At 35.3% G+C, this 14,816-nt stretch overlaps 1 non-coding gene across 1 annotated transcript; it reads right to left on the bottom strand.

Annotated features, from left to right (window-relative positions):
- Positions 1 to 5,882: 5,882 nt before the first annotated feature.
- LOC114491158 lies at positions 5,883 to 5,989 on the bottom strand. The gene has a single exon (XR_003683973.1). It is a non-coding gene; the product is annotated as a U6 spliceosomal RNA (small nuclear RNA).
- Between the last annotated feature and the right edge of the window lie 8,827 nt (positions 5,990 to 14,816).

The following is a 14,816-nucleotide window of genomic DNA, read 5'->3' as shown; positions in this document are numbered from 1 at the left end:
CCTTTGAGGAAACTTTGAAGGGACCCAGCTCACCTGTGATCAGACTAAGGCTTCCTGGAACCAGGGAGATGATAACTTTGTGGTGTTTTATTACATAGCAATAAAAAAAAAACTAATATAGTAGCTAACATTTATTTATCAATTTTCTTGTGTATGACTTTGTGTACTGGTTATTTCATAGATAGTTCTATTTGATACAACAGCCCTATGGAACAGCATTATTATTTTTACAATTTTAAAGATAAGAAAACTAAGCCTTGCAAATGTCAGACACTTAGTGCAGGTCACAGAGCTGGCTGATGCAAGAATTAGGATTTGAACTTGAGCTTCAGTCACTTGCTAGACTGTGTTCCTTAATGTGAAACAGTCCACAGAATAAAGCAAGTCAATTTTGTTCTGATTACCATCTATTCAAATACTGTCTTTATCTTGTGCATATCCAACAAAAGGTGACAAAACTAAAGAATAAGCAGGCTTTGATGAAATCTATTTTTTTCTAGATAGTTTTATAAAAAGACCTTTATGCAAATACTTTACCAATTATAGAAGAAAATCTTCTTGAAAATAAATCTTTTTTCAAAAGTCACTTAATTGCAATTTTACCTGGAAGAAGAATAATCTCTTTCCATCTAACAGGTAGTAATGAGAAGTCATTATCTCCCACTCTTCTTTAATTAACATCAATCCTGATTAGTCAGAATAAATTAGGCTCTTTGTCTTTTTCAATAGTTGTGGTTCCGGTATAGGAGCCATTCAATTATGTGTTATCACTTACAAAAGGTGTCAGTATAATTATACTACTGTATTTCACACTTTCCTTTTAAACATATTTCACTGTTAAAATGTTAAGTTTTTGTTTCTTTTTCCTTAAAATATAGAAATATAATGTTCTATAATTCTTATATTAAAAAACAAAATACACATAAATTTTATTATAAATTTTTATAATGAAAACAAAATTTTTATATTAAAACAGTTTTAATAAGGCTCTGGAATTTTAATACTTATTATTTATCACAATATACACTGAATACAATAGTACAGATATCAGAAGTACTAATTGACTGTTACAACAAATTGGGGCAAGGGGGTGTAGTTAAAGACACAGAATGAGTGACTAGAATATGGAATATAATTTAAAATCCAAATTTATAGTTTGGCATATAGATACAGAAATGAAGGCCTTAATTTAAAACATTATCTTCCATTCTCTTTTTAGGGTTTTATGCATGCACTGAGAGAGCCTCTAGTTTGCTTGCTTTATGATCAAAATGATCCCCCAACCCCCTTATGATCCGTAGAAACTAAATGATGTAAATACAACTTTAATTTTCTTTTTTTATTATGGGATGGAAGTGGGTATACAAGTCTTGCTTTACCTAGGTAATTGGCACTAAAATGGAAATAATTATTGGCTGCTGTCCAGATAAGTTAGGATGATAACAATAAACATTATGTTCTTTCAACACCATCACAGAAGTACTATTTTCTGGGTTAGGACTGGACTATCTAATCTCTCAGTTTGAAGAAAAGTAAGAAATGGTACTATATTTAACCTTGCTTTGAAAAAAAACTTTATTCTGTAGCCATATCTAGAAAACCCTTTTAAGATCAGAACTCCTGCAGCGGGGGCCATTTCCAGACCTCTCAGCAGATATCAGGGTAAAAACAAGTATCAGTCACTATCTTGGAGGCATTTGTTAATTGTACTTCATAGTGTGGCTGCAGCTTCTTTCCACACTTCCTCTGCTTTCACATTTTCATCAGCACAGTCTCTCTGTAGTGACTTTTCATGCAAAACTTCCAACATTTATTTTTTTGTAAACTACAGAATATACCTAAAATTATTTTTCTCTGAGAATTTCAGATTATGCTCTTTTCCATGGCATTTACTTGGACTTTTTAAGGTTAACCGATTATGTTTGAAATATAAATGAAAACAGAACAGTCTTCATGTTTCTTGAACTAGCAAGGTTACAGATCACAGACTTTGCCCAAAAGAAACTAAGTTCTTTATTTGCAACTAAAATGATCTTTTTAGACTCATTTGCTCTGCTTATTCACTATGGCCATATAACAAAAACGGTTTGGGTATAACAGCTAAAGATAAACTGATCTTAGTTATTGTCTCTTCTGGCCTAACTTAAAAGAGATAATTTAGAAATAAAATCAGTAAGAGGAAGGGAAGAATGGCTATAGATTTTGTACTCTTCTACCAATAAATGCTTAATTTTTTAATTAACATAGAAGAAAAGAAAGTATCAAAGCTGCAGTAGAAATTTGAGTACTAGGAGGAGAACAGACAATATGCTTTAAAACAAGACTTGCAGCCCTGGCTGGTACAGCTCAGTGGGTTGGGTGCCAGCCTGCAAACTAAAGGGTCGCTGGTTCAGTTCCTAATCAGGGCACACGCCTGGGTTGTGGGACAGATCCCCAGTAGGGGATGCATGAGAGGCAACCACACATTGATATTTCTCTCCCTCTTTCCCTCCTTTTCCCTCTCTCTAAAAGTAAATAAATAAAATCTTTAAAAATAAAATAAAAATGGTGTGGTGTGTGAGTAATTAAAAAAAACAAGACCTACAGTATAATACAGAGCTTGAATCACTAATATATTGTTTTTAATAAGTAATTCAGTATAATAACCATTTGAAACTTATGAATTTAGCTCTTTTAAATAAAACCAGTATTTGTTGAGCATGTTTTGTACTTTGTGAACTAGGGGATTACAGTTCAAATAAGCACAGTAAGTTATATATGACATACATATTTAAAATTATCAGAATGATTTTGGAAGAACTCATAGAAGCATTACTATTAACAAAACATTACTTGTTTATATAATAGTTTCTAAACAAATGAGACTATTTCCTACAAGCCTGTGAAAATGCCCTGTGCCTAGTATCTCATACAGTATTCAGTACATTTTTGTTCAGCTGAAATGGACTTATTTAAAAGGACAGGCATATTTTTTGGTCAATTTTTTTTATCCCTAGCACCTAATATAATACCTGAGACATTAATTAATAATAAATGCTGACTATTTATTTCCAAATAAATAAATTTGACTGTGTCTTCAGAATTCCATTTTGTTGTTGAGCATGTGTTATTTTTCAGTCTTATTTCAAGTTTTCCTAAAATTAAAGGTGTGTGAAAAAAAAAAAGTCCAGGTGGCAGGAATTGGAAAACATGTGTTAGTCTTAGGAGAGACTGCTAATGAAGAAATCTTTATGAGCTCATAAATCAGTGCTTTATCAAAGTGTCTGAACACCATCTGCATTAGAGTCCCTTGCATTGCTGGCCCACTCTGGGACTGTTGAATCAGAATATTGTAGGGAAGCAAAATTTACCTCCCCAAAGTATGTCTCTTTGGCAAGAGGATTATTTCAGGCTATGTATGGTAAACTGGGGGAGAAACTTAGCAAGAACTCTTTGTTCACATTCCTCTCTGTGTCCTTTTGTCTCTGCATAGGGTGGCAAGTATTTGTTTATGAAACATTTGCTCTTTTCCATCTCTGAATTATTTCTTTGTTTGCAGAGCTAACTCATCACTATTTTTAGCTGGTTTTTCTGTGCCTCTCAAATCACCATCCCAACCCCTCACTTTGACAGCCATGGTTCTAATATCCTAGTAGCCAGGGTGGTAGGTGGTCACAGGCTAGGAGAAGCTCAGTGTCAGCAAAGCTCTGCCTTTTAGAGACTTTCTTAGCTTTAGCATCAAGATCATGTTCCAGGTAACTGTACCAGAAATCTGAGCTTTGGATAATTGGTTTGATATATATATATATATATATATATATATATATATATATATATATATTATTTTTTTTTAATTTTTCAATTTTTTGTTGTTCAATTACAGTTGTACCAATCCCCCCCAAAATTGCCCCTGCCCTACCCACCCCACCTCCCATATTCAATCCTCAATCCCCCTGACATTGTCTTTGTCCATGGGTCCTTCATACATTTTTCTCGACTTGCCCCTTCCTCTTCTTTCCCCTGTTATCACCCTTCCCCCTCTCTTCTGGTCACTGTCAGTTTGTTCTTTATTTCCATGTTTCTATTTATATTTTGCTTGCTTATTTGTTTTGTTGTTCATGTTCCAGTTATGGGTGAGATTATATGGTATTTCTCTTCTACTGCCTGGCTTATTTCACTTAAAAGAATGCTCCCCAGTTCCATCCATGCTATCACAATGAGTAGTTGTTCCTTCTTTCTTTCTGCTACATAGTTTAAATATGTAGCACTTACACTTACATTATATGACTATAGCACAGTGTTTTGATCCATTCATTTACTGATGGGCACTTAGGCTGTTTCCAGCACTTGGCTATTGTAAATTGTGCTGCTGTGAACATTGCAGTGAATGGGTTCTTTTGAATTGGTGTTTCAGGATTATTAGGATATAATCCCAACAGTGGAATTGCCAGGTCAAAAGGCAGTTCTATTTTTATTTTTATTTTTGGGGGGAAATTCCACACTGTTTTCCACAGTGGCTGTACCAATCTGCATTCCCACCAACAGTGCACTTGGGTCCCCTTTTCTCCACAATCTCGCCAGCATTTGTTGTTTGTTTGTTTGTTTGTTTATGATGCCCATTCTGACTGATGTGAAGTGGTATCTCACTGTGGCTTAATTTGCATCTCTCTGATGGCTAGTGATGCTGAGCAACATTTCACATGTCTCTAGGCCTTCTGTATGTCCTCCTTGGAGAAGTGCCTGTTCAGGTCCTTTGCCCATTTTTAAAAATTGGATTGTTTTCCTTCCTGCTGTGAAGTCATGTGAGTTCTTTATATACTTTGGAGATCAAATCCTTGTCCATGGTATCATTGGCAAATGTATTTTCCCATATCGTTGGATCCCTTTTCATTTTGCCGATGTTTTCGTTAGCCATGCAGAAGCTTTTTAATTTGATGTAGTCCCATTTGTTTATTCCTTCCTTTACATCCCTTGCTCTAAGGGACTTCTTGGTGAAAACATCACTGCACAGAATGTCTGAAATTTTCCAGCCTATGTTCTTCTCTAGGACTTTTTGGGTGTCATGACATATTTAAGTCTTTTATCCATCTTATTTTTGTGTATAGTGTAAGTTGGTGGTCAAGTTTCATTTTTTTGCATGTAGCTGTCCAGACCTTCTGACACCATTTGTTGAAGAGGCTGTTTTTACTCCATTTTATGCTCCTGCCTCCTTTGTTGAGTATTAATTGACCATAGAGACATGGATTTATTTCTGGGCTCTCTATTGTTTCATTGATCTATTTGTATGTTCTTATGCCAGTACCAGACTGTTTTGGTTAAAGTGGCCTTGGAATGTAGTTGATGTTAGATATTGTGATCCTTCCTACTTTGTTCTTCTTTCTTAAAATTGATGAGGCTATTTGGGGTAATTTATGCTTCCATATAAGTTTTGAAATGTTTTCTGTATAACTGGGAAATATGTCATTGGTATTTTAATAGGGATTGTGTTGAATCTATAAATTGCTTTGCGTAGTATGGACATTTTGATGATGTTAATTCTTCCAATCTATGAACGTGATATATGCTTCCATTTGTTTGTGTCTTCCTTAATTTCTTTTTTCAGTGTTCTGTAGTTTTCTATGGACAGTTCTTTTACCACCTTGGTTAGGTTTATTCCTAGGTACTTTATTTTTTTTGTTGCTATAGCAAATGGAATTTTTTCTAATTTCTGTTTCTGATATTTCATTGTTGGTGTACAAAAATGCCTTCAATTTCTGAATATTGACTTTGTATTCCCCTGTTTTGCCAAATTCACTTACTAGATTGAGCAGTTTTTTTGGTGGAATCTATATGATTTTCTTTTCTTTTAGCATAACCAATAAAATTTATTTAAAAATATAAAAAAGAAAAATATGGGGCTATCAAAAAATATGGAATGCTTCATGAATCTGTGTGTCATTCTTGTGCAGAGGCCATACCAATCTTCTCTGTATCATTCTAGTTTTAGTATATGTGCTGTCGAAGTGAGCACTATAGGGTTTTCTATGTACACTATCATGTCATCTTCAAACAATGACAGTTTTACTTCATTTTCCAATTTGGATGTTTTTTATTTCTTTTTCTTGACTGATTGCTATGACTAGGACTTCCAATACTATGTTGACTAGAACTGATGAAAGCAGACATCCTTGTCTTGTTTCTGATCTTAATGGGAAAGTTTTTAGTTTTTACCCATTGAGTATGATGTTGGCTGCAGGTCTCTCATATACAGCCTTTATTAGGTTGAGGAATGCTCCCTCTAATGCCAGTTTGCTGATTTTTTATCATAAAAGGGTGATGTACCTTATCAAATGCTTTTTCTGCATTTATTGATATGATCATGTGATTTTTGCCTTTCCTTTTGATTATGTGATGTATTATATTTTGATTTGTGAATATTGTACCATTCTTACATTCCTGGGATCAATCCTACTTGATCATGGTGTATGATCTTTTTAATGTATTCCTGGATGAGGTTTGCCAATATTTTGTTGAGGATTTTAGCATTTATGTTCATCAGAAATATTGGCCTATGGGTTTTTTCTTTGTTGGGTCTTTATCTGGTTTTGGGTTTAAGATGATGCTGGCCTCATAAAAAGAGTTTGGGAATCTTCCCTCTTTTTGGACTTTTTGGAATAGTTTGAGAATGATAGGGGTTAGCTCTTCCTTAATTGTTTTGTCAAATTCTCCTCTGAAACTGCCCAGTCCAGGGCTTTTGTGTGCCACGAGTTTTTTGCTTCAATTTCATTAGCTGTTATCAGTCTGTTCAGGCTTTCTGTTTCTTCTTGATTCAGTTTTGGAAAATTATATATTTCTAGAAATTTGTGCATTTCACCCAGGTTTTCAAATTTCTTGGCATATAGTTCTTCATAGTAATTTCTTACAATCCTTTGTGTTTCTGTGGTATCAGTTGTAATCTCTCCTCTTTCATTTCTCACTTAATTTATTTGGGTCTTCTCCCTTCTTTTCTTGATAAGTCTGGTTAAGGCTTGTTGATTTTTTTTGCCTTTTCAAAGAACCAACTCTTGGATTTATTGATCTTTTGAATTGTTCTTTTAATCTCTATGTCATTTAGTTCTGCTCAGACTTTGGTTATTTCCTTCCCTCTACTTACTCTGGGATTTGTTGTTGTTCCTCCAGTTCTTGTAGCTGTAGTTTATTGTAGATTGTGTATCTGAAATGTTTCTATCTTTATTAGGTAGGCCTGTATTGCTATAAACTTCCTTGTCAGGACTGCCTTCACTGTGTCCCATAGGTTTGGGACTCTTGTGTGTTTATTTTCATTTGTTTCTAGAAACCTTTGATTTCTTCTTCTTCTTTTTTAAAGATTTTATTTATTTATTATTTATTTTTTACAGAGGGAAGGGGGGGAAAAAGAGAGAGAGAAACATCAATGTGAGGTTGCTGGGGGTCATAGCCTGCAACCCAGGCATGTTCCCTGACTGGGAATCGAACTTGCAACACTTTGGTTTGCAGCCCGCACTCAATCCACTGAGCTACGCCAGCCAGGGCGAAACCTTTGATTTCTTCTTGATCTCAGTATTAACCCATTCATTGTTTAATAGCGCGCTATTCAATCTCCATGAGTTTGAATGTTTTTTAGTTTTTGCCTTGAGGTTGGTTTTTAGTTTCAGGCCTGTGGTCTGAGAAAATGCTTGATATGATTTCAATTTTCTTGAATTTGTTGAGGCTGCTTTTGTGTCATATCATGTTGTCTATCTTTGAAAATGTTTCATGTGCATTTTGGAAAAAATGTGTATTTTGCTTCTTTGGGATGAAAGGTTTTATGTATGTGAGTTCAGTCCATTTGATCTAGTGTGTTTTTCAGTTCCACAATATCCTTGTTGATATTTTATTTGGAAGATATATCCATTGTTGACAGTGGTTATTAAAATCCCCTACTATAAGTGTGTTGTTGTCTATTTCTTTCTTGAAGTCCTCCAAGATTTCCCTTTTATATTGAGTCCTCTTACGTTGGGTGCATATATATTTATAATATTCGTGTCTTCTCGATGGATTCTTCCCTTGAGTATTATAAAGTGTCCTTCTGTGTCTCTTTTTATGGCCTTTGTTTTGAATCTACTTTGTCTGATATGAGTATTGCTACCCTGGCTTTTCTTTTCCTGTCCATTTGCTTGAAATATTTGTTTCCAATCCTTCACTTTCAGTCTGTGTAGGTCTTTTATTCTGAGGCAGGTCTCTTGTAGGCAGCATATATGTGGGCCATGTTTTCTTATCAATTCACCTACCATATGTCTTTTGACTGGCGCATTTAATCCATTTACATTTAAGGTTATTATTGATAGGTACTTATTCATTTTTCCCCTTTTTACCTGTGTTTCTCTCTTTCTCATTCTTTTTTCATCATCTTCTTAAAGCAGTCCCTTTAGCATATCTTGCGATGCTAATTTGGTGGAGGTGTATTCTTTTAGCCTTGTTTTATCTGGGAAACTTCTTATTTCACCTTACATTTTAATTGAGAGCCTTGCTGGGTAGAGTAGTCTTCGTTGCAGGCCTTTGCTTTTCATTGCTTGGAATATTTGTTGTTATTCCCTTCTGGCTTGTAATGTTTCTGTTGAGAAGTCAGCTGCTAGCCTTATCAGAGCTCCCTTGTATGTATTCAAGCACTGCAGGTGGAGCAGAGTATCTTGTGGGGGCAGGGCTATTGCTTCCCTTGGGAGGCTGCCTCTTGGAGGGGAGTGGCCTACCTGAGCAGGATGGCTGCTGCAGTAAGGGGGATGACTCAGCACTGGGATCCTGGCAGCTGCTCTCTCAGTTTTCTCCCCAAAGCCTCTGTCTCCAGTCTCTCCTCAAGTGTATCTAGTCCACTCTGCCCCCACCTTTGCCGGAGATCAGGGTAAGTGGCTGTGCATAAAAATTCAGGTTTGGCTCTTTAAATGGCTCTTTGAGTCTCTAGCCATCCATCTCTGGCAGACAGCAACCCTGCTGCTTTTCACCACTGGATATTATCTGTGCAGTTTTGGGGCTTTGCTACTCTAGGTTGGGGTCCCAGTTTAGAGTTTAGACTCCACACTTCTCAGGAGGATCTAACCAGCTGTTTAATTATCCCTCTGGCATTGTGGCCTGTGCATGCCCAGCCAGCCTTCTCAGGTCTCCACCACACTCCTTACCAGTCAGTTATTGCTGAAGATGATTCTTCTGTCTGTCTGAGTTTATAAGGCTTCTCTCACACTATTATTCAGTTGATTTCTCTACAATTTAGTTGTAATTCCAGATTGGTCATGGGAGTAGGTTAATGTGACTGCCACTCATTCCTCCAGCATCTTGGATCTAATTTTGTTTTTTCTGTGATGTATATTATTTTGCACTATGTTCTGTGAATTCCCTTGTTTTCTTTGAAGTCCCACACCCCTACACAGTTTTCCTTAGCTCAGAAAAGCATACAAGCCTTAATTGCCTGCTTACTTGTGGGCTTCATATTGTTATAGAGGTCTGGTTATGTGGGAAATTACATTTTTCTCCTGTTAATTGTCTCATGTCAATTTACTTACTAATCACCCAGAAGAATCTAGAAGGGTAGAGGAATTTTTTTCTCTTCAATAATATCTAGGGTTAGGAGTCAAAAACCAATAGTTTTTCAAGGTCCCTAGGTGATTTTTTTTTATGGTAACATCTTGCTACTTAAGCTGTGGTTTGTCAATATGTAACATTGACAACACCTGGGAGCTGGTTGCAAAAGCAGAAGTCTCAGGTCTCACCCCACAGCTACTGTATCAGAATTTGCATTTTGCACAATGTCCCCAGGGGGTTCAAATTCACCTTAGAATTTGGGAATCATTACTTGAAGTTTCAAAATTACCACTAAAATTTTAAACTGACATTGACCCACATGTCTAAGGATCCATTTATCAGTTTCTGCCAGGATACACTCCCACTCTATTTCTACTGCAACTGGGAAAACAAATTACCTGTTTTTTCAACATGCCCCTGGGAGCACTTGAGATTATGCTAGGATTGTCTTTCTAACTAGAAAGCCTTGGAATGGTGGGTTCCAAGTCAACAACAACAGTGTCTTTTCACCTTTTACCTCAGACTTCCAATACTTACACAGATTAATGAGTACTTAATAAATATTGAATAAATAAGTGGAAACTGTGGTCAGATTTGGGAGGCACACATTTTAGGAGAATGATAAGACTTTTTTATTAAGTTAATGACCACAGTTCTGATTTTTACCTTTTTCCTTATTGATACATAAACTGGCTGTAGTGGAAACATAACTACTGTTTTTGTGAACTTCATGATAAAATGAAGTTCACAAAACCCACCACATCACTAACCATCAAGTTTTCCAGACCCATGCATCCCAAATTACCTCCGGCTTATTTCCAAAGCTCCTTGAAGAGCTAACTGACCATTACATTTAACCAGTTCTTACTTTTCTGTGCCATCCAAATAATTTCAACTCCTCATTTTAATAACCGTAATCCTAATGTTCTAGTAACTATGGATATGTGGGAGGCAGAGCCCAGGGTAATAAATGGCCTCAGGCTGGGAGAAGAAGGCAGCCAAAAAGCTTTGCTATTTTGAAGCTTTTCTCGTTTTCAGCCTCAAGTTCGTGTTCCAGATAACTGTACTGGAAATCTGAATTTTGGATAATTGACTTGTTGAATATTATTTTGCAATGTCTCTATCAGTCTTTTTGATGGTTTTACTTATATTGTCATCATTCTCAGTAGTTATGTTTGACAAAATCACCATAAACAATGAATTAGGGAGTACTGAACAATTGTTATAAGGGAAACGTAGGTTTAGGTTTTTGGAGATAATTGTTGCCAACATTTTCATCAACTGATCACCATATACCTTTGATTTACATGTCTTCCTGTTTAAAGACACTATACATATATATATATACACACATACACACACATATACACATACACACGTATACATATATACTATTTAATTCACATATATATTTAATTCATTAAGATTAATTTCAAGGCCAATAGTGCTATAATACATGACTGAATAAATCTTATCCAGCACAGTAGATTTTCCCATGAAGCGCATCACAGCCTTCTTACACTGGTGAACACTGGACAGCCCTTCAGCACCACACGTGGGGGCCATTATAAACAGCAAAATAGCCAACAAAAAAGCCAACAGAAAGTTTGAAAATGGGGCACTAAACAGACTTCCAAACAGATACTCGACTGCACTGTGAGACCAGAAATCAGCAGGCGGAGTTTGCCTGCAGCTGGGAATGTGCACGTCAGGTGGCTCAAATGTTTGGGTATGTCAGGTGGCTCTTTTGCGTATGTTCATGAATGAACTCTAAAGTGGTAGATTGGTTTTGGGGTTACAAATTTTAGCAAGTGGGAGAACTGAAAAACCCAGAATTTGCAAATAATGTAGATCAACAATACTACATTTTGGATGGTTAGGGACTTTTCTTAGTATTTAATACAATATTTATACACGAGTACATACTGAATTAGTGAAGTGAGTCTATCTTGTCTTCAAAATAAGCCTATGATTGACAAGTAAAAATTAGGTGATGCAAGTTTGTGTATACAAATATAAAACTTTATGTAAAAACACAAAAAAATATGAGGCCATACTCCAAGTAAATATAATTACAATTTGTTGGGCTCTAAATTTGTACTCAGCATTCTGCTGAGACCTTAATATATATGGTCTCCTTTACATATGCTCAGCATGATGAAGTCATATATTCATGTTTATACCTCTCATAAGTGTCATTTATTTTCTTAGCTGGAATGAATTGAATTGTATTGCTTCTTTGTTTTAAGTAACAGCTAACATTATGTACTATGATACTAGCATATATCAGTGATGATGAGAGCACTGGTTAAATATATATGACATAATCTCTCTTTTACTGTGTAGTAGTATACATATTATACATTATATTTTATATATAATATATGTTTTATATATATATATAGAGAGAGAGATAGTTTGGTACACAAAGTCATGTTATGTTATTTAACTGTTTCTAAATATATTTTTCATTATATTTTCTTATACTGCAAAATTCATATTTGGTCTATTTTCTGAAATATAAATTGTTTATATATATATTTTATAAATACACAAATTTCAAATTTCCTAATTTTTGCATGTTTTTCTGACACATAAAACATTAAGTACTTTTTGTGTCTTTGAATGAGTGCTTAACTGTTAAAGATAACAGTGATGCTGATATTCTCTTTTACCTCTAATTTAACTTTCACAAAGGAGCCTCCAGGCCAGATCTCATTGTTTGAAGCCTATCTTCCACTTTCACTTTTCCCAATTCTGCCTCTCCTTCTCCTTCTGTCCCCCTTCTCCTTCATCCCTGTCCCTACCTCTCTCTCTACACACACACAGGTTTGACTTGTCAACATGGGGCCTTTTATTTAGGAATCCAATTTGCAGCAGATTACTAAGATACCATGTTCCTCTTAATTCAGCCCCTTCTGATCATTTTGTCGGCCTCACTGATCTATATTAAAACATGACAGGGTTCATCATTATTGCCAGCCTTGGTTTTGGTGAAACCCAAGGCTGGAACTTCATTAAACGTTCCATTTCAGAATAAATGTGTAGTATAGCTATGAAGAAAGAACATGATTAGTAAATAATTTAAAAATCACTGATTTATTTTATTTCCTGTTATATGTGGAGTCCTCTTGCCTCTGTGCCCATAAAGTCTTAATGTCCTCTGGCATCTGTCATCATTTTTACCACATCATGCTGATTCATCCTGCTATAAAAGTTACAAAATGCAGGAAGCTTAAACACATCTGGGAATTGCTATCTATCATCGTTTTTTGAAATAGAATATATCTGCTTTATTTACAGTGTTGATTTATATTGTACAAATCAATTATATGCAATATCAGTGCATCAAAAGGGTATAATATACATTTTTTGCATGATCCAAAACTTATCCTTTGAAAACAAAGACAAATGGAATGACAATAGTTTCTAATTTAAACTTGCTAAATAATCTCCATCATTACACTTGCACTTTTGTGAGTTAGAAAGTTATGCTTTTGATTCTAATTGTATTTATACTATGAGCTCCATATTGCATGCAAATAAAATCCATATTCTATTGATTTCAAGAAGTTTCATTTTATTAAGTAGCACACAACAGGACAAATATGTATCACTATATCTGTAAATGGTAACATTTATTGACTAAATTAACTGGTGAAAATCTGGGCCAACTCCACCCTTAAGGCAGTGATCCAAGAATGAACTCTGGGCTTAGAAGCCTGAGCTCAAAACCTGCCCTGTTCTACATTGGTGAGTAAGGCCAAGGGACAATGAACACTGCTAATCATCGAGGGAGCTATAAAAAGGTGTAAGACCTAGCTCTTGCCCTCATGAAGCTTTCAAGAAAGACCTTCAACCAATAGATATTTAGAATGTGAAAATGTAAACTATTTTTGACTCTTGCCAGAATATTACTGGAAAGAGTTGGAATGGGTTATGCTATAGGACACATAATCTCTTTTTAATTGAAGAGAAACAGTTAACTAAGAATATAAGGGAATTAAATTCAGTTGAGAATTTGTGATTATTGCAAGGTGAAATAACCAAGAATGGGAGCAAAAAAAATGCTCAGGAAAGAAATGGAGATATAAGGTGTAACCAAGCATGATTTCTTTGGCCTCAAATATCGATAGGACCAGAAAGCATATATTTTTCAAGGTGGAAGGCAGTTTGAGGTCATCAAAGTTAACTTCTTCATTGTGTCAAGTTGAGGAAGTCAAGGTCTTAGGAGGCTACATGGCACATTGGGAACTCAATGTATGTTGTCTGAAAGAAAGAATGAAGCCTAGAAAACTGAGTGTCTTGCCTAATATTCACAAATTCAAAATCAACATTAGCCTTGGTATACTGCATTACTATTTAATACCTCCTGTGTGTTGCTTCTTAGTTTATCTTGGATTGTGAGTGATACCCAAAGGGACTGTTTTTATCAAGATAATGACTAAAATCTATGACATTTAAATTATGATTTTTAAATTGTTACTGTAATTTCTAGGGATATTAAGAATTTACCTTTGCGGTTTTGAAATTTCCTTAACAATTTTATTTGTTTTATTCTCTGCTTTCCTTTCTGTTATTACTTTGGGCAAAATCTATGTGAAACCTGTGAAGATATTATTTTAGCATAAAAAAGAGTAGCAGAAAGATTTGGTTCGGAGGAGTGCATTCTGGTCCATCCACAGGTAAGGCAGAAGAGCCCATGCTCTCATAGGTTGTACTTTAGGAGCACACCAAAAGGGATGTCAATCTGACTGTCTCCATAGATTTGGAAATCAGTAAAAGTGCCCACTCGCTTTGGTTCAAGATTATAAAAATTAGAATTGAAAGGGCGAGGCCTTATGAGACCCTATCCATTATGTAATGAAGATAGTTAGCTTTCTGGCTTGCTGAATAAAATGGTATTCATAATAAAATTGAAAACTTTCCTGAAGGTCAGATATGCTATATTTATTGCTTCCTCTTGTCTATAAGCCAGAACATTCTGTCACTGTTATAATACAGCCAAAAAGAGCCAAGTAAATCTTTGATTCCTTTAGCTCACTCTGCCATTAAACACAAGCCGTTGTAAAGTTGTGAAAATTACCTGGGAAGGATGTGGGGAAATTGGTTGGTTCAGAAAAGATCAACCACAGTTATAAAACGGATGAAAATATGACTTGTCTGAAAACTCTGAAGAGGTTAGTGCTATTTAGTTGAAAAAAGAGGAGGTTGAAAAGTAATTTAACAACTGTCTTCAAATTTCAAGATTATTCCAAAATTTTCCTGTAACCAAAACACTTGATTCA

The sequence above is a fragment of the Phyllostomus discolor genome, chromosome 2 (assembly GCF_004126475.2).
Source record: "Phyllostomus discolor isolate MPI-MPIP mPhyDis1 chromosome 2, mPhyDis1.pri.v3, whole genome shotgun sequence".
Classification (NCBI taxonomy): domain Eukaryota; kingdom Metazoa; phylum Chordata; class Mammalia; order Chiroptera; family Phyllostomidae; genus Phyllostomus; species Phyllostomus discolor.
The sequence above is the reverse complement of the archived record's forward strand: the minus strand, read 5'-3'. Positions and strand labels throughout refer to the sequence as shown.